General features: G+C 48.1%; 1 protein-coding gene across 13 annotated transcripts in view; it reads left to right on the plus strand.

The window, feature by feature from the left end:
• The window catches only part of ERC1 (ELKS/RAB6-interacting/CAST family member 1), a 530,012-nt gene continuing 509,081 nt past the window's right edge, over nucleotides 1–20,931 (plus strand). For all 13 annotated transcript variants that reach the window (XM_067536284.1, XM_067536288.1, XM_067536285.1 and 10 more), the window contains exon 1: nucleotides 1–160. The gene's annotated coding sequence lies outside the window, so the exon portion shown is untranslated. The remainder of the gene's footprint in view (nucleotides 161–20,931) is intronic.

Raw genomic sequence — 20,931 nt, forward strand, 5'->3', positions numbered from 1 at the left:
TTTAGTGTGTCCAGCCGGGGCCGCGGGAGGGAGCCGAGAAGCCGAGCGTGAGGGGAGAAGCGGGCGGGGAGGAGCCGAGTCCCCCTGGTGCTGTTGCCCCTTCGCTCTCCCCCTCTGCGTCGCTGACAAGCAGCAGCTGGAGCCACCAGGCGGGCGGCAGGTGAGAGACGGGGTCCCGCGACCGCGCTGGCGGGGGGCTGTGGCTGCGGGGCTAGGATGCGGCCGGGCTGTGGCCGGGCTGCGGGGCTGGAGCCGAGGGGCGGCCTGGTGCTGGGGGCTCCGTCACCGCCAGCTCAGGTAGGTCTCGCCCCGGCAGGGGCCATGTCCCCTCCCTTTCCAGCCCCCACCCGCCGGTCGGGGGACCTGTCTGCCGGCTGGGAGAGTAGGGGGCGCTCGGGCGGGGCCGGGGGTGGATGGTGGGGAGCCGAGGAGCGGGTTCTGCTCGGCTGGTTCTTCTCTCTGCTGCCGCGCGAGGCGCGGGGCTGGGGCAGCCTTGCCGGCGCCTCGCACCTCCTGTCGTTCTCCGCACGCTGCCCATGGCCGCACCGTGTCTGGCAGGAGTTCTCGTTGTGCCCTCAGACACCTCCCAGCCCCTGCGGGACAGCACAAGGAAAGAAATGGCAGGGCTTCGTAGCACTGTCTTTATTTCCTCCCGACGGAGAGACAAGGGGGTCTGTGTAGTCTCTGATGACATTACTCAGGGCTTGTGGATGTAATAAATATATCTGGACTCCTTGATTTTTGTGTCCAACACATTAGCTTTTCTCTCCCCCCACTCTCCCATCTTGTATATCTGTTATCCGTCCCTAGAATTTGCTGTTGGTAACTGCATTTCATGTCTAATGTAAAAAAAAATTATCCTTTTATTCTCATATAGGTCAATCATGTTATCTATGGTGTGAATGTCAGATACCCATTTGTGATGTGTTTTTATCCAAAGCATGCAGAATCTAAAGTGTCATTATGAAACAGTGAGTTTTTAATCTCTGATGCCTGTAAATTAACCTTCCAACTGAAAAGTGAGCTTAAATTGACAGTGCTGTGTTCCTGAGTGCTCAGACAACCTGAAACAATGGCTCTGGGAAAAGTGAATTTGACTGCTCCCCATATCACTCTAACTAGGATATTAAATTTAAAGCCTAATTATGAAACTGTTCATATTGTCATCTACTAATTTTATCACGCATCATTTATCATATGCAATGGGGAATGGTGTAGGAGTAAAGCTGATGGAGCTAGGGAAAATTTGGGAGTGGCTTTAAGATAGCATGTGTAGAGATAGAAAAAGACAGAGACACAGACAAAATGGTAGAGAACCAAAGTAAGGAGGATTGTGAAATAAGAGAAGAAGCAGAAGTACCAGTGTTGCCTGAAGGTGAGAACATGTTTCTGCCATATTCTATCCTTCATGATTTTGCAAACCTCCATTTGATTTCTGTGGTTGAATAATGGCAATGCATAGTTCTATACTTATGCCCTGGCCAGGTCCAAAGAATGAATTTGACACCCCATAATGGTGGTATTGCTTTGTCATTTAGCTTCGTACTGAATAGGGTTAGATGAGACTTTGGTTTAAAAAAACAATCTAGCACATTGACTATACTAATACGGCTAAGGTGGCAGCATAATAGTGGGTATTATATATAAAACTTGCAGTAAACACAGCCACTGGTAGTTAATCTCTGATTGTAGTGTGGGAGCTGTCTGAAACACAGCACACCTATAGTAATGGCACAGCTGAAGAACTTGGGATAGAGCATGGTTCTTGAATGCTATTTAATATGATTTGGTCTTTTCCATGTTGGTGCGCCAAAGTTTACTAAAACAAGTTTAGCTGGAAAAAAATCAGTAGAGAGATGTTAATAAGAGGCCCTATTTATATTACAGGGGAACTGTTATGCAGGAATGCTTTAAAATGATTTCTAGAAAGGTACTAGCACTGTTTCTTTGGCCATATTACAAACTTTTATTAGGCACTTACTTCACCAATAACTGGTTAGTGGCATGATTGGCTAAAACATGGTTGATATCAACACAGCATATGGTTACTAATTTGTGAATCTTAATCCATTTTAGTAGCCTAGTCTGGCACACAGCTCAGTTAGCCCAATACCTCAACGAATACTTTCCCTTAGTTTTTAGTAAGGGTAATGAGGAACTTAGGAGAAGTGCCAGTGTGGCTAATGGGAATGAGGATATGGAGGTAGAAATTACCACATCTGATGGTGGAAGTCAAAATCAAACATCTTGGGACCAAATCAGGGGGCCCGCCTAATCTCCATCCAAGAATATTAAAGGAACAGGCACATAAAATCGCAAGCCCAAAAGCAAGGATTTTTAATAAATCTGAACTCTGTTACTGGAGAACTGCTAATGTAATATCTATTTTTAAGGGATGGGGTGGAGGGGAATGATCTGGGAAACCACAGGTCTGTTAGTTTGACCTCAATTGTACGCAAGGTCTTAAAACAAATTTTGAAAGAGAAAGTAATTAAGGACATAGAGGAAAATGGTAATTGGAATAAAATACAACATGGTTTTATAAAAGGTAGATTGTGCCCAACCAGCCTGATCTCTTTCTTTGAGATGATAACTGATTTTCTAGACAAAGGAAATGCAATAGATCTTATCTACCTGGATTTCAATAAGGCATTTGATACAATTCCACAGGGAAGTTGTTAATTAAATTGGAAAAGAACACAAGAATTAAAAGATGGATAAGGAACTGGGTGAAGGGGAGACTACAGCATGTCATACTGAGAGGTGTAATGTCAGTCTGGAGGGAGGTTACTAGTGGATTTCTTCAGGGATCCATCTTGGGACCAATTTTATTTAATATTTTTATTAATGACCTTCGCACACAAAGTGGGAGAGTGCTAATAAAATTCTTAGATGAGACAAACTGGGATGTATTGCCAATCTGGATGACTGTGTATCCGACAAGAAGTTTTGGATAGCCTTGAAAACTGGAGTTATAGAAATGGGATAAAATGTAATAGTGTAAAGTGCAAGGACATACACTTAGGGATAAACAACAAGAATTTTTCCTATAAGCTGGGGACATATGAGTTGGAAGTGTGTTGGTTGATGGGAACTTAGTCATCCTGTGACTGTGATGCGACCATGTGAAAAGCTAATGTAATGCTAGGATGCATCAGGTGAGGTATTTCCTGTAAAGATAGGGGAGTGTTATCATTATATGATGAGATCTCATCTTGAATACTGTGCACTTCTGGTCTCCCATATTTAAGAAAGATGAATTCAAATGAACAGGTGCAGAGAAGATCTACTAGGATAATCTGAGGAATGGAGAACCTACCTTATGAGAGGAGACTTAAGGAGCTCAGCTTGTTTAGCTTAACTAAACAAAGGCTGAGGCGAGATGATATTGCTCTCTCTAAATATCTCAAAGGGATAAACACCAGAGAAGGGGAGAAGTTATTTAAATTAAGGAACAATGTGGACACAAGAACAAATGGATATAAACTGGCCATCAGTAAGTTTAGGTTTGAAATTACATAAGGGTTTCTAATCATCAGGAGTGAAGTTCTGGAACAGACCTTCCGAGGGAAACAATGGGGGCAAAAACCTAACTGGTTTCAAGATTGAGCTTGAAAAGTTATTGGAGGAGACGTTGTATTGATCACCTACAATGGCATGTGGCCCATCTGCGACTGCTAATAGCAAATATCTCCAAAGGCTGGTGATGGGATGCTAGATGGGAAAGGCTCTGAGTTACCACAGTAAATTCATTCCTAGGTGTCTGTTAGATCTCGCAAACATGCTTATGGCTAAATGCCATATTGGGATCGTGGAGGAATTTTCTCCATGTCTGACTTGGCAGAGAGCTGGGATTTGGGTGTTTTTTGTTTGTTTTTTGTTTTTTGGCCTTCCTCTGCAGCATAGGACATAGGTCACTTGCTGGTTTGAACTAGAGTAAATGGTGGATTCTCTGTAACTTGAAATCTTAAAATCATGATTTGAGGACTTCAGTAACTCAGCCAGACGTTATGGGTGTATTACAGGAGTGGCTGGGTGAGATTCTGTGTCCTATGATGTTCAGGAGGTCAGACTAGATGATCATGATGGTCCCTTCTTGACTTTGTCTGAGTCATTCCTGTAAGCAGTCCAGTACCTGGTTATCTCGCTGTGTGGATGGGCTTCTTTAAAAAGTACCATTGTAACCGGTAAATTAAATCCTCCCTTCTCCACTTACTGTGTGCAGTGAGGCATTCCACCATGTACTTTCCAACATACTGAGGGCATCACTGTCAGTCTAATCCCTGGAGATTCTTTCCCTGTATGTGAGCTATTCCAGCACACTTACCTGGAAGCTATGGGTAGATTTAAATGTCTAGCTTGTTTACTGGACAGCTTATGTTCAGTGCAGTACAGACACATACAACTATCCAGATAAGCTGATCACAAAATACAGCTTACATGAATTTCTACAGTGAAGACACTAAGACAACAGTACCTCGTCCAATGGTGAGATCAAGACCTGGCTGACTCTCCTGGAGTAAAGGGAACGTTCAGGCTGATTTAGATTTTAACTGTAGCTGGAATGTGTTTCAGGGAAACCTCTAATCAATTTGCTGGAAGCAGTATTCAGTGGACTGCTAGCCAGTGATGAGAGGCTATAAAGAGCTTAACAAATAAAATTGCTAAGGTCTTATCAATGCTAGAAAACAATATTATTGCTCTTCTTGCAAGCACCTCATGTATCTATGAGTAACACAGTTCCCTGTGCTATAGTCAGGGTCACAGTGCAAATTCAGGAGGTAGAACATGTGGTGTTCTAAACAAATGCTTTGTTTACAATAGTAAAAATCAGTTATAAGCACCTACCTGTGCATGTTCACTGGTGGTAGCAATGGAGGAAGCAATAGTGAGAGCTAAAGCTTTTTTACCATCCTGGGGCAACATGGTTCCAGTTATGATTCCACTGTTGTAGTGAAGAGTCACCCAGAGAGAGAGAACCACATCACAATTGCTGAGGAAATATTTCTGTTCTTCTTTGAGTGGTTGCTCATGTTGATTCTAAGCAAGGGTGTGTGTGCGCCACGTGCAAAGTCACAGGAAGGTTTTTCTCCTAATGGTATCTGTAGGGTCAGCTCTGGAGCCACTTGGAGTCGTGCCTTCATGACACCCTATGTATGGCCTTGCCAACCCCCCGCCTCTTCAGTTTTCTTACCTCCTGTGACAGTTGCTGGAACATTGTTCTGCTCTTGCTTTGCAAGCATCCACTTCTACAGTGGTTTCTGATTTGTAACCTGTAAATAGCTAATATTCTCAGTTATAGCATTAGTAGTTAGTTTAGTTAGAATTCCGCCCAAGGACAAAGAAAGAAAGGAGCCAGAGACTAAAGTTTATCCTTAGGCAGTATGCGCTCTGGCCTTCACCAGGCTCAACTGAGCATGTCGACCTCTGTGCGGAGTGCACTGGCATCTGTGAGAGAGATAGTGCCAAGGAAGGATTCTGTGTCTAGAGACTCTCAGCACTGTCACAGATCATAGGCACATAGGGACGCCGCTCCCATTCCCCAGTTCCACGCCAGAAGCAGAGGAAGATGGACAGGTGGCACTTGCCAGTGCCCAAGACAGTGGGGCGTAAGAGCTCGAGCAGAGTCTGACCAGCATCGGGCTACTCAAGCGCCACACCAAGGTTGGAAGCTGGTCACCCACTTCCCTTTGCCTTGGCCGCCACACTGACAAATCCTGGCCCAGTGGTCATTTTGGAGTCCTTGGGCATTCCACCAAGTCCACGGGCCACAATCAGGACAATTGTTGTCACTGGCCTCCAGAAGAAGATACCAGGTGCCCTGATGGGAAGACTTGCTGATGCTTGCCATCAAAACAAGCACCAAGTATGACGCTGCACCGAGTGCAACATCAACTCTGGCACCAACCTCGAATAACCAGCGCTGTGGGTCCCCCTTGGAGCAGAGGGTCAAGAGACTGCTCTGGTTAGGGTGTCATCATCTTTGTCCCCAGACAAAGGCAGTTGCAGGGTCATCACTGGCACCGGTCGCAGAGAACAGCAGGGCCCACCAGGGACTCTTATGGAGAGTAGCAACATACCTGGGGCTTCATATTGAGGTGGTCTCTGACAACACAGACCTCATGGTGGACATATTAACCTCATCAGGCCCATCCAGGGTAGCCTTGCCACTGATTAAAACCGTACACAACACAACAAAATCGCTATGGCAAGACTGGCCTTCCTGACTCCAACTGCAAAAAGGGTGGAGAGGAAATATTTTGTCTCCTCCAAGGACCATAGATATCTTTATACCCATCCACCTCCTGGATCCCTTGTGATCGTGGCGGCCAACAAGCATGAGAGGCAAGGTCAGCAAGGCCCCACGCCTAGGGCAAAGGATGCAAAAAAGCTGGATCTTTTTGGGAGGAAAGTGTATTCTACTGGGGGACTCCAACTCTGCTTTGCAAATCAGCAAATTGAGTAGGTACAACTTTAACTCCTGTGGGTCGATGTTAAAGTTTATTCCATCAGACTCCAAGGCGGAGTTCACAGCCTTGATCGAAGAAGGCAAGGCTGTTGCAATGGCCTTGCTTCAGGGGGCATTAGATGTGGCAGATGCAGTGGCTCATACAATGACCTCAGCAGTAGCAATGTGATAGAGCTCTGGCTACAAGCCTCAGACCTCCCCCATGAGGTCCAGGAAACAATCCCAGGACCTCCCCTTTGAAGCCAGGCTTTGTTTTTCAAGCAGTTGGTCTTGAAACTACATAGTCTTAAGGACTCTTGAGCCACCCTCAAGTCCTTAGGCTTCCATATGCCAGCACTACAAAGGAGGCATTTCAGGCCTCAGTCCCTGCCTCGATTTTTACCAGCCTCAACAGAGGCAGGACTACAGCCACAAGAGGGGCAGGAATGATAGGAGGAAACCCAGTCAGCCTTCCACCAGCCATGGGGTGTGTCAGGCGAGGTAATCATCCAGCCCCAAACAGAACTTTTGAGGGTGCACCAGAGGACGGCATACCGGTCCAGAACTCTGATCCTCCACCTCTTTCTTCTTAGACTAGTTATCTCACTTCTACCAGGCGTGGGCCTAGATCACGTCGGCTTGTTGGGTGCTACGACATGATAGAACTGGGATATTCCTTCCAATTCAGCTCCCTTCCTTCCTCCGACCCTCCACTTCCCTTTTCAGGGACCTGTCACATGCAACTTTTAATTCAAAAAGTGCAGGTGTTCTTAAAAATAGGAGCGATGGAAGAGATTCTTTGGGATCTAAGGGGCAAGGGTTTCTGCTTCCGGTATTTCCTAAACCCAAAAGCCAAAGGTGATCTCAGACCCCTTCTGGACTTACGAAACCTCAACAGATTGATGAAGAAGTTGAGGGTTTGCATGTCTCTTTGGCCATGACTATTCCTCCTTGGATATGGGGGGTTGGTACTCTGCTCTCTACTTGAAGGACGCATACTTCCATGTGTCAGTTATCCCAAGACACAGAAGGTTTCTTTGTTCCTTGTTAACCAGGCTCACTGCCAGTTCATGATACTCCCGTTTGGTGTCTCGGGGGCTCCCAGAGTGTTTACCAAATGTATGGCGGTCCTAGCTGCGTTCCTCAGAAAGCACAAGATACAAGTCTATCCATATCTTGACGACTGGTTGATCAAAGGTCACTCCAGGGAACAGGTGAAAGCGTATGTAAAGTTGATAAGGTCAATCCTTTGCCAGGATGTGTCTCCTGATCAATGTGCAGAAATCGCTTTGACACCTCCCCCACTCAGAAAATAGAGTTCATAGGAGCTGTGCTAGATTCAAACCAAGCCAGGGCTCGACCTTCTGGACTCTTGATTTCAAACCATATGCTGGGATGGTCAAACTTACTGACCCTGTGAGCCACATATGATAATCTTCAGAAGTTTGGGAGTTGGGGTGCGCCTGCCGGGGTTTGGAGCCCTGCGGAGGGTGATGGGGCTCAGGCCTTCTGTCCTGCAGAGAAGGGGCGCTCATGGTTTCTGCCCCATGGGAGGTGCTTGCTGGGGCTCAGGGCTTTAGCCCCACAGGGAGGGAGGTCTTGGGGCTTCTGCCCTGGGGGGAGAGAGGGCACGGGGCTTCTCCCTTGCAGGAGGTGCCTGCCGAGGCTTGGGGCTTCTTCTCTGGTCCTGCTGAAGCCTGGCAGGTAAGCCCCTTTGTTCTAGACAGAAGTCCATAACTCCACCACCCTGCCACAAGGCAGAAACCCCAAGCTCCCCCTGCCAAGTCTGGTAGGTATAGAATGCGGGTACATGAGGGGCTCCGAGAGCTGCATTTTAACTGGAAAAGAGCCACATGCGGCTCCCAAGCCACGGTTTGGCCACCCCTGCAATATGCTCCATCATAGAAAAATGGAAGCTGTATCCCAGCACCATGGCTTAAACAGCCTGAAACTACTGGGGCAGTTAGCTGCATGCACATACATTGTCCAGTATGCCAGGGTACGTCTTGGACCTTTACAGTCTTGACTAGCCTCAGTTTATTGTCCATCCTGAGACCACATTGACAAGGTAGTCTTGCTCCCCCCATCTGTGTTAGAAATGCTCCACTAGTGGCTCAATCTGCAATCAGTCTGTGCAGGAGTCCCCTTCTCTGCACTGTCCCCCTCACTGACTCTGGTCACTAACACCTTGATGATGGGCTGGGGGGCTCACCTAGGAGGGCTCAGTATCACCTGTTCTGTGTGTTTCTGCCAATCCCACTCATCCACAAGGTCCTGCTGAAGATCGGGAAATAAAGGTCCTTCATAATCCTGGTAGCTCCAGCATGGCTGCACCAACACTAGCTACCACAGTTCTCAACCTCTCAGTGGAAACTTCTATCAGTTTGCTGCTGGTACCAGATTTAATCATTCAGGATCATGGCCGCTTATCCACCCTAACCTGGAGGCTCTCTACCTCATGGTATGGAAGCTCCATGGATGAACCCTCTGGAACTAGAATGTTCAGAACCGGTCAGAGAGGTCCTCCTTGGCAGCAGGAAACCTTCCACCAGGACTACTTATCTGGCGTAGTGGAAGAGATTCTCCATCTGGGCAACACACGCAGGTGGAGTACCTTTATATCATCTTTACCTCTTATCTTGGACTACTCGTTATATCTCAAGCAACAGAGGCTTTTGGTGTCATCCATTTAAGGCTCACCTGGCTGCAATACAGTAGAACCTCAAAGATACGAACACCTCTGGAATAGAGGTTGTTCATAACTCTGAAATGTTCGTAACTCTGAACAAAACATTATGCTACAGTACCCCGCAGTCAGTGTCTTCCAGCTGAGGCCTGGGAAAGATCTCTGCAAAGGTGGCACCTGACAGCACTGCCTAGTTTGCAAGCAGCTCCCTGCCCTATTCCTGTTCCTTGTCTTTAGGCTGAACTCAGGGGCCTGCCGTGCATCCTTGGCACAGCAAGCCCCAGCCCTCAGCTGCCTCTCTCCAGTACTTGCTCTGCTCTGTGCACTGCTTGCCATGCTCCAGAGGCAGCATGTGACAGGGGGATGGTGCCAGCCTGCTGCCAGTGCCCCTCCCTCCCCTGCCCATTACACTCCCAGAGGTGCTGGCAGGATCCAGGAGTGCAGCCACGGGCAAAGCTTGGGCTGCATTGGTGCACAGGCTGTGGCCTGTTAAAACTCCACCAGGGGAGGTTAAAATGGCTTCCTTTCTCCCACCACTGCAAGGGTGTGAAACAGCACCCCTAGCTTACAGGAAACAGCGCAGACCCTGGGCTGTTTCTGCTCTGCATGCTGACCTTTAAGATACAATACAGGCACAGTATAGTATTTGCCCCCACCCCCTCCGCCCCCGGTTGCTGCCTGATTGCTTACTTCCAGTTTCACATGGTGTTCGGTTGACGGGTCAGCTCATAACTCTGGTGTTCGTATCTTTGAGGTCCTACAGTATTGGCTTTTCACCCTTGGATGGCAGGCCACTTGGTCTTTGCCAATTTCATGGTAGGGTGTTTCCTAAAGGGTCTAGACAGGCTATACCCTCAGATGCGTCAGCTGATTCCCCAATGGGATCTTATCATAGAATCATAGAATATTAGAGTTGGAAGGGACCTCAGGAGGTCATCTAGTCCAACCCCCTGCTCAAAGCAGGGCTAACCTCAGCTATATCATCTCAACCAGGGTTTTGTCAAGCCTCAGCTTAAAAACCTCTAAGGATGGAGATTCCACCACCTCCCTAGGTAACCTATTCCAGTGCTTCACCACCCTCCTAGTAAAAAACTTTTTCCTAATGTCCAACCTAGACCTCCCGCCCTGCAACTTGAGACCGTTGCTCCTTGTTCTGTCATCTGCCACCACCAAGAACAGCCTAGCCCCATCCTCCCTGGAACCCCCTTTCAGGTAGTTAAAGCTGCTATCAAATCCCCCCTCACTCTTCTCTTTTGCAGACTAAAAAGCCCAGTTCCCTCAGCCTCTCCTCATAAGTCCTGTGCTCCAGCCCCCTAATCATTTTTGTTGCCCTCCGCTGCACTCTCTCCAACTTGTCCACATCCTTTTTGTAGTGGGGGGCCTAAAACTGGACACATTATTCTAAATGCGGCCTCACCAATGCCGAATAGAGGGGAATAATCACTTCCCGTGACCTGCTGGCAATGCCCCTCCTAATGCAGCCCAATATGCCATTAGCCTTCTTGACAACCAGGGCACACTGCTGACTCATATCCAGCTTTTTATCCCCCATTACCCCCAGGTCCCTTTCTGCAGAGCTGCTGCCCAGTTCGTCGGTCCCCAGTCTATAGCTGTGCATGGGATTCTTCCTTCCTAAGTGGAGGACTCTGCACTTATCTTTGTTGAACCTCATTAGATTTCTTTTGGCGCAATCCTCCCGTTTGTTTAGGTCACTCTGTATCCTATCCCTACCTTGCAGGGTATCTACCACTCCCCCCAGCTTAGTGTCGTCCGCAAACTTGCTGAGGGTGCAATCTACCCCATCCTCCAGATCATTAATAAAGATGTTGAACAAAACCGGCCCCAGGACCAACCCCTGGGGAACTCCGCTTGTGACTGGTTGCCAGCTAGACATGGAGCCATTGATCTTAACCTGCTATTATCAACACTGAGTCCTCTGTTCGAACCTCTAGCAATATGTTTGCTCCTCTACCTATCATGGAAGGTAGCCTTCCTGGTGGCCATCACTTCGGCCATGAGAGCTTCAGAGCTTAAGGCCCTTATGTCTGAGCCTCCTTATGTGGTCTTCTTCAAAGATAAGACTTGGCTACACCCTTAACTGGCCTTCCTCCCGAAGGTAGTGTCACAGTTCCACTCAAGCTAGGACATATTCCTTCTGGTTTTCTACTCCAAGCCACACGCCAACAGCCAATAGCAGAGGCTATATATTCTGGGCGTTAAATGGGCTTTGGCCTTCTATATTGAAAGAACTAATCCCTTTAGGAAAATGAGACAGGATGAAAGGCCTTCTGGTTTTGTCACAAAGAATCTTGTTCTGGATCATGTCGTGCATCAAGACATGTTATGCCTTGGCAAAAATACCAGCCTCAGCGCTGACAGCTCCCTCCAGAACAGCATAAGCATCCTTGACAGCATTCCTCACTCAGGTCCCGATCCAAGACATTTGTGGAGCCGCAATGTGGTCCTCTATCCACACCTTGATGGTATACTACGCCATCACTCAGCAAGCCAGAGACGATGCCACTTTTGGTAGAATGGTGTTACAATCTACAGGCCATTGAGCTCCGACCCCTCCTCCTACATGTCTGCTTGGGAGTCATCTACTTGGAATCAACATGAGCAAGCACTCAAAGGAGAAAAGACAGTTACTAGCCATCTGTAACTGTTCTTGGAGATGAGTTGCCCATTTCTATTCCAAGACCTACTCGCCCACCCGACTGTCGGAGTATAGCTGGCAAGAAGGAACTGAAGGGACGGGGGGTCGCCAGGGTCCTATATAGGGTGCCATGAAGGCATGACTCCAGGGGGCTCCAGAGGTAACCCTATGGATACCACTAGGGGAAAATCTTTCCGGAGACTGCACAGGGACGCACATTTCCCCCAGTTGGAATGGACATGAAGAACACAACTCGAAGAACAACTGTTGCAGAAGGTCAGTAATTATCTTCTGCTGTGAGTGCACTGAGAATCAGTAACATGTTGCTGCAAACTTCTAATAGTTGTCTTGATAAAATCCAGTTCTAAAATTTCCTGGTCCATTTTAGTGATTTAGAAGAATAGAGAATTATTTGAATCAGAATTAATGTTACTGTTGGTTTCTGTCTCCGTTCAACTTTCTTTATTTGGGTTTTTTGTTTCTGATTTCTTTGATTTGTTGCCTTGTATATGTTACATAAAAATTAACATGTATTACATTATGGTTGGTTGGTGCTAAAATGTGTGGTTAAGGGTATGTTCCATCCATTGCACAACATCAGGGTTTGACTTCTCCACCCACGGCAATCTGATTCTTAACTCGTGAGTTAGAGAGATGCCTCTGGAAGGAGAATTTGGGTGCCAGCTCTAATTTGGATACATTTAACTGATTCTATTTGAGAATAAGCAGACAGTAATAAAATAATCAAGCTAGAGCTTCTGTGCAAGCTTGGAAAGGTAGTTTCAGCTGGAAACTGGAACGTTTCAGCAAGGTAGGAAATCCAGTATTCATTCTCCTTGTCGTTAATTAGCCTGATATTAATGTGTTTTAGCAATTGAGTCTACACAATGATGAAAACTTGCCTTATATGTTGAGTACAGGGAAAATATTGTATAGTCATTAAATGAGGTGGAGGTATGGTGCGGTCCAAGCTTCAGTTACAAAGAAATGTAAAAATTGAATGGTAGTGAGCCTTGTTTTGGACTGGAGAAGATTTTAACTAAAAAGTTTAAAAAAAAAAAAAAAATCTGAGCTGAAAGTATAGCTTTTGTTCTTATAGTATATTTGATTCTATAATGTTTATGAACATTTGTTTGAGGAATAAAAGGTCTAAAGAAAGATGTCAATTAAAGATTTGTATTTCTACTAACAAAGTGAAAATATGGTATGTAGTAGGTTGTTCCTGATTACCTATCATGAAATCTATTAAAACAAACAATAAAATTTGGTGTAATGTGTATCTGAAGCAAGGGTCCTGAACTGAGTTTTGAGGCAGAACGTGGCTCTGACTTTCATGTGCAGAGGATTGTGGGAGTGTAGTCTGATATTAAGAACAATGCCATTTTCTGCTCATTGCTGTCTTGCTTTAAGCTATGCTTTTCCTGATAATTGCTGATAAATGAAGACATTAGGCACCCTCTCCATTTTTTCTTAGTACAAAAATCATAGATACAGTCACTAGTGTGAGGAAGCTTTATAATAACAAGGTGTAGCTGTTTTGTTTCTGCTATTTGCGAACAGACGAGTGGTGAATTAGCAAATGGGAAGCAGAGCTGGATTCAGAAAGAGGAGAGAAAAATCAGATTATCACATACTCCAGTTATTTCTCTGTGTGGGGGGAGGGGGATACTACATTTTATTCGTCTTTAATTAATCTATCAAATTTGAAGACTGCCTACGGCAACTGTCATTTGGGGTTACAAAACAAAAACACTTCTATGACAAGTGATGCGAAGTTGGGCTGTTCCTCAGACTGTTAGATAGGATCAGGATTTGTTGTCCCTTCATGTTAATGAAAGTGATTTTTATGGCAAATCAAGGTCATCTGAAAATCCCCTAACCATTATTGAGATACATTTTTGGGAAATTTCTCTGAGAAATGAAGAAATACACAGTCGCAGGTCAAACCTCCTCCTCCTCACAGGGTCTTTGCTGTTTGGCTGATGTTTCAGGTAGGTGCATTTAAAAAAAAAGAAATGACATTCACATTTTAAATAAAAATATAATTTATAAAGGAGATGTGGGAATTTGGTGCCAAAGTATTGCATGCCTGTAAAGATGGATCAGTGTTAGTGTGGATGATTGCTATTTTTGTGTTGTCTTTCCTTAATTTTCTTCATGCCTTCAGTGTCTCCTACCGTCAGGGCCACAGAGATAACTAGTATTTGTTTTGAATGTGATAAATAAGTACAAATTCCACTAAAACAACCCCTTGTTTATATAGGATTTTCACCAGAGATTAATTTGAAAACATTTCTCAAGACAAACTCCCTTTTGTCCCTTTCCCAAATTTATTGTTCATTAGTTCATTTTAAGAAGGAGCAATAATCCTTCCTCTGTTCTCAGCTGAATTAAACCCACTTTCTAGAATATGGAAATAAGACAGTTACTGTAAGTTTTGTATTTTATGCACCAGATAATAGCAGCAGTTCATTAGTCTCCGGTTCATTTTGGTTGGGACGTCTGTAAAGTGTTGTGAATTTTGTCTATTTTCCCATGTCACTATGTAGTAAACATTACTGTCCATAAAATGTCTGGCAGTTTTCACTTGAGTGGAATTTTTATATATTTTTGGGGAAAATCCTTTCCCTGTTGTTTCCTGACACTCCCCCACTTTTTTTTTTCTTTTTAAAATTCCATATCTAGGCCCACTTTCAGAATCCATCTATGTCTCCAGCTACGTTTTCATCAGGCACCTAGTTCAGATTGACTAAGATAGTACTGGTTTCCATAGCTCAGGTAATTCAGTGCCCATGAGCAGTAAAGGGGGTTCTTCTTCGAGTGCTTGCTCATGTCCACTCCACTATAGGTGAGTGCATGCCTCTGTGCACGCTTCCCAGAACTTTTTTCCCCTTAGCAGATCCCGTAGGGTCAGCTCTGATGCCCCCTGGAGTCCCGCGCACATGCCATGGCATATGAGGCATTGCCGGCCCTACGCCCCCTCAGTTCCTTCTTTCCACCCGTGACGGTTGCTGAAACTAGCCTTGATCTCAGCAAGTACTATTCCCCTTATTTGAACTTGTTGTTCTAAGTTAGTTTTAGTTAGTTAAGGAGTTGTTAGGTGTTGTTAAGAGTAGTTAGAGATAAGGAAGTCCCTGCGGGGAGTTAGAGCGGCCGGGCTATGCCCCGGTCACTATGATTCAGGCCATGTGCATCCTATGGGAAGGCCTTCATGCTTAGCGACCCCCACGACCGCTGTCTTAAGTGCTTGGGGGAAGCACACAGAAAGGACAAGTGCAAGATCTTCAGGGCTTTTAAAACGAGGGCTCAGAAGGACTGAGAGATCCAGTTGAAAGCCCTGTTAATGGAGGCAGCGCTTTGCCTGGCATCCGAGCCGGCCCGCTCTACCTCTGCACCGAGTGTGACCTTGATGCAGAGCGCATCGCCGGCACTGGCCTCGACTTGGCATCGTGCAACATCGCTGGCACCAAAGAGGAGGAAGCAGTGCATGGAGCGCGGACACTCCCCTGCGCTGTTGACAGGGTCGAGCACGGAGATGCGCCGGACCCAGCCCGTTGAGTCTTCTGCGGTGCCTGCATCTCTGGTCAGGGAGCCTCCCCCGACTCTTGGGAGTGGGAGAGTCCCCCTGCCAACGCTGTTGACACCGGAGGCTTTTCAGGAGGCAGGAGCCTTGTTAGCCTTGCCTACGCCACCTCCGCCCTCCCCTCCGCCGAGGGAGAAGGGGCTGGTGTCACGGGGGAAATCCGCATTAGGTCCTCCTGAATGGCAGTGGAGATCCCCGGTACGGGGAGGAAGATCTCCCGTCGGATGGCCTACAAGGGTAGAGCAGAGTTGTTCCCCCCAGCAGTCACTCCTGGTTGGTGTCGTCGAGCCGACCTGCTCTGACACAGGATGCGGAGTCTCCCTCTCAGTGTTGACGTTGATCCCCGGCACCAGAGGCAGTGCAGGCCAGGAGGCGGCACCGGTCAAGGTCTGCCAGGCGGTGCTCTGACAGTTCCCGTTCCAGATCCCCGGCACTGAGGAATTTGCCTGTACCCAGACGGCACAGAACCCGCTCACCATTGGAGGACCCGGCACCGAAGAGTTTGCCCGCACCGAGGCAGCGCAGAACCCGGTCGCCTTCAGAGGACTCAACACCGCGCAGTCCAGGACGCGGAACCCGGTCGCCAGAGTCCGGCTTGGCACCGAGAAGTTTGGAGCAGCACCGACCTCGGTCACCGAAGGGGTCTGCAGGGCCGCAAGGCAAGTGGCACCGTAAATCATCGGTATCAAGATGACGCTCCGGTACCTCTAGCTCTTCGGAACGCACCTCCGTTTGTTGGCACCGTTCGTGGCAACGGAGGCAGTCCTTGTCGTCCTCCAAGTTGGAGACGTCAAGAGGACGGTCCCCGGCACGGAAGGGTGCCCGGGATCGAGGACGTGCATGGCACCACCAGTCCAGTGACTTGGGATCTCCCAGGGGGGACAGTCATCAGGAGAGCTGATGCCCCCAGAAAGCATCACAGCCTGTGGCACAGTCACCCCTGGGTTGGCCCCAAGGCCATGGTTGTGGCCATTGATCCTATTAGGCTCCATAGGGTATCCAAATAGGGCTGAGGCCCCAATCCATCCTGTCATCGGGGATATAGTCCGTGCCTCCAGCACAGGAGAAGGCCCATAGGCACCACTCCTCGGATGAGGAGTTGGGCCCCATGGACGGATCCTCAACGGGTGCAACACTTCGTCAGGAGGGGGAGCACCTGCAGGACGCACCTTGGCAGTCCTCTTCCTTGTCACCGGACGAGGCAGTCTCCCGGGACCACTTGGTGCCACTGGTGGATTTCAGGACAGACCAGGAGTTGCTCAAGAGAGTGGCCTCCAACTTGGGGCTGGAGGTGAAGGAGTTAGCCTCTTTAATGTGCTGGCGGCGGCTGCCCCAGCAAGAGTGGCCCTCTCAGTCCACGAAAGAGTCCTTAAAATTGTAAGGCTCTCTGGCAAACCCCTTCCTCAGTCTCCCCTACATCAAAGGTGGCTGAGAAAAAGTATTCTGTCCCGACCAAAGGGTTTGAGTATCTGTTCACTCAACCTGCCCCGGGAGCTCTGGTGGTGGATGCGGCTAACCAGCGAGACAGGCAAGGTCAGCCAGGGTCCACTCCCAAGAACAAAGACAGTAAAAAGCTGGACTTGTTTGGGAGAAAGGTTTATTCCATGGCAAGTCAGAAGTTCAGGATTGCCAACCATCAGGCCCTCCGGGATAGATATCATTTCAATCTGTGGAACTCCCTCAGGTGGTTTGCTGAGGCCCTGCCCCAGGATCATGCTTCAGACTTTAACACCATCGTGGAGGAAGGAACCACGGGGGCTAGGACAGCACTCCAGACTGTCCTGTGATGCTGCTGACTTGGCAGACAGGGCCATAGCCTCCGCCATCTGCATGAGAACGTGCTCGTGGCTGCAATCCTCGGGCTCGTCCCAGGAGGTGCAGCAGTTGATTCAGGACCTCCCCTTTGATGGGTCAGCCCTATTCTCCGATCAGACCGATGCGAAGCTGAATTGTCTGAAGGGCTCCAGGGCCACGCTTCACTCCCTGGGCCTGTACATGCCTCAGTTTTCCAGGCATCAGTCATGGCCCCAGACGCAACAGCAGCCAAGGCCTCCACCCAAGCCTTTTCAACCCTATAGGGATAGGAATAGGGGGTTTAGAAGGAGAAATCAGCCCCCCAGCTCATCCTTAGCTCCCCAGCAGGGGCCCCCCAGGAGGTCGGGCAACCAGAGGAGACAATTTTGATGGTGCGCCCGAGGGTGGTGCCCCGACTGCTCTCCTGGATCTGCCCCACCCCACCCCTTCCTAAACAGGTTAAGACCCTTCTATCCCAAATGGGCAAAGATCACTTCGGACCATTGGGTCCATGGAATAGTCTCAGGGGGCTATGCCCTACAGCTTACATCTACCCCTTCACCCCCCAACAACTCTCTCCCTCTGTCTCTCTTCAGGGAATGCTCTCACGAGCAACTCCTCTTGCAGGAGGTAGACACCCTCCTCAACATCGGAGCGGTGGAAATGGTCCCTCAAGGCAGAAGGGGGAAGGGGTTCTATTCAAGGTACTTCCTCATCCCCCAAGGTGAAGGGGGGTCTGAGACCCATATTAGACCTGCATCATCTCAACAAATATGTTAAACGACTCAGGTTTCACATGGTCTCCCTAACGTCCATAATCCTTTCCCTGCATCCAGGAGACTGGGATGCCACCCTCGATCTCAAGGATGTATACTTTCACATCTATCTTCCCCAGCCATAGGTGTTTCCTCCATTTCACGGTGGCTGGCTCCCACTACCAGTTTACAGCCCTACCCTTTGGCCTATCTTTGGCTCCCAGGGTGTTCACAAAGTGCATGGCGGTAGTGGCTGCCCACCTGAGACGAAAGGATGTTCAAATTTTTTCCTTACCTGGACGATTGGCTGATCAGGAGCGGGTCCAGGTCCCAAGTGCAGGAGAGCGTGACCCTCACTTGTTTCACATTATAGCAGGCTGGGACTGCTCATAAACGAGCAGAAGTCCACACTAACCCCAGCACAATGCATAGAATTCATTGGGGCCACCCTGGACGCTTCCCAGGCCAGAGCCTTCCTGTCTCAGCCACATTTCGAGGCGATGGTCTCTCTCATCTCCCAGTTGCACCAATGCACCATGACAACAGCCAGGCACTGCCTACAGCTGTTGGGCCACATGGTGGCCTGCAGATACATAGTGAGACTAGCTCCCTTGAGGCTCAGACCACTTCAGGTGAGGTTGGCTTCAGTATGCGTGCTGAGGAGACACCCCTTGGATCGGGTGGTCACAGTTCCCCCGCCCTTTTTAGCCTCCCTAAACTGGTGGCGGATTCCCAGGGCAATGATGAAGGGTGTTCCGTTCACCCTAATTTCCGACGCTTGGGAGGTAGGATGGGGAGCCCACATCAGCACCAACCTAGGCACTCAGGAGCTCTGGTCGGGAGGAGAGGTGCCTGCACATGAACATGAAGGAGCTGAGGGCCATTCACCTAGCATGCAAGGTGTTCCTCCAATTCCTGACAGGCAGAGTGGTGCAGGTGCTGACGGACAACATCGCAGCCATGTTTTACATAAACAGGCAGGGGGAATGAGCTCCTCAGCCCTCTGCGAGGAAGCTATCCATCTGTGGGAGTTTGCCGTGAGGCACAATTTCTACCTGACTGCCTCTCACCTCCCAGGAGTTAGGAACGATGAGGCGGATCGCCTCAGCAGGTTGTTTCTACTCCGCCACGACTGGTTGTTGCACCCAGAGGTGGTGGCCATGTTTTTTCCCAAACCGTACAGTTTGGAGGAGGAGAGGAGATGGCATTCACTAAACATAAGACAAGCCCTGGCCTTCTACATCGAGTGTACAAAGCCGTTCTGGAAATCTATGCAGCTCTTCGTCGCAGTGGCTGACCGGATGAAAGGCTCATCTGTCCACCCAGTGCATCTCCTCATGGATTACATCATGCATCAGGTTCTGCTATGAGGAGGCGAGGGTGCCGCTTCCGGGAACCATCACAGCGCACTCAACCAGAGCTCAAGCCTTGTCTACTGCCTTCCAGGAGAGAGTGCCCCTGCAGGACATCTGCAAAGCTGCCACCTGGTCGTCGGTGCATACCTTCATGTCCCACTACGCCATCGTCCAGCAGGCAAGAGAGGACGCAGGCTTCGGCAGAACTGCTGAGGGCAGCTCACCGGTAACTCCAACCCACCTCCAAAGGTATTGCTTGTTAGTCACCTATAGCGGAATGGACATGAGCAAGCTCTCGAAGAAGAAAACAAGGTTACTTACCAGTAACTACTGTTTTTCGAGATGTGTTGCTCATGTCCATTCCACATCCCACCCCCCTGTCCCCGCTGCCGGAGTTGGCAGAAAAAAGGGACTGAGGGGGTGTACGGCTGCCAGCGCCTCATATACCGGGGCATGTGCGCGGGGCTTCAGGGGGTGCTGGAGCTGGCCTACTGGATCTGCTAAGGGGAAAAAAGTTCCGGGTACAGTGCACGGAGGCGTGCACTCACCTATAGTGGAATGGACATGAGCAACACCTCTCGAAGAACATCAGTTACTGGTAAGTAACCATGTTTTTCCCTACCCATTAAGCAACACCGTTTAAGATCTGAATTAGTTCTCACCTCTCATTTTTGTATGATAGATTATCACATCATTATGGTACAGCAGATTGTGTGGCATCAGCTACCTTCTTGGGAAGTTACTTGACTGTCATGTCCTTGACAGAAGTTCTTTAAAGAAGCTATTAATAGTTTGACAAGATGCTGGCTAAGGCAAAGAGGAAGCAGTTTTTTTGAATCTGTTAAGTGTCCCTTCTAGAGTGATTGAGTTACAACCAGCAGACCTAAAGATTTTAAAAAGACTAGTTTGTGTGTTATTCAGAAGTGTTATCACTTTTATTTTCCAGTTTTGTACTGTAACAATACTGCTGTTTTTTTCTGCGTATTTTGTAGCTTAGAGATGGCACGTGCATTTCAGTTTATTAGAACACTTTTTCCTAAAAACAAGACAATACATTGTTAGTCCCTTTTATTTAGACTTAGAGCTTGTCTACACAAAGGTTTGGGAAAGAGAATCCGCGTGAACTAGAGGTGTGAATTTGAAGTGGATTAGTTAAACCATGTTAAATTCTTATGTGGACACACTATCATTTAGAATTTAAGGGATTTAAACTGTGTTTAATTCAGTTAATCTGACTTGAAAACTGCTGTATACTCGTGACACAATCCATCACGTTAATTCCACGTTCATTGTGAACTCTGGAGTCCTCTTGCAAAGTGAACTAAGTTCGCTGTAAATCAAATTTGTTCTGTCTGTGTCCACACAGTGCTATTGTGCACCGTTTTGGCATGTGTCCAGCAGCTATCTCTCACTGCTGTGTGAATGACAGTTACTGACCTTTCTGTTTACCTGTGTGGTCTTCCCTACTTTGATATCAAGTTGCCAGGATGTCTCTGTCACAGTTCAGGGAAACTGTACCTCTGTTTCCTCTCTGGTCTAGCAAGGGCGCCCACTTCTAGGCTTCTGGTTCCTCAGCTGTTGGACAGAGACCTGTGCGCCTCTCCTCCTGAAAGGAGTTTTTCCAGGCTGCACTGTTCTCTGCATACCCTGTGTT

Source organism: Emydura macquarii, unplaced genomic scaffold (genome assembly GCF_026122565.2).
Source record: "Emydura macquarii macquarii isolate MOO-44397 ecotype Brisbane River unplaced genomic scaffold, CSIRO-AGI_Emac_v2 contig_3530, whole genome shotgun sequence".
In the NCBI taxonomy this organism is placed as follows: Eukaryota; Metazoa; Chordata; order Testudines; family Chelidae; genus Emydura; species Emydura macquarii.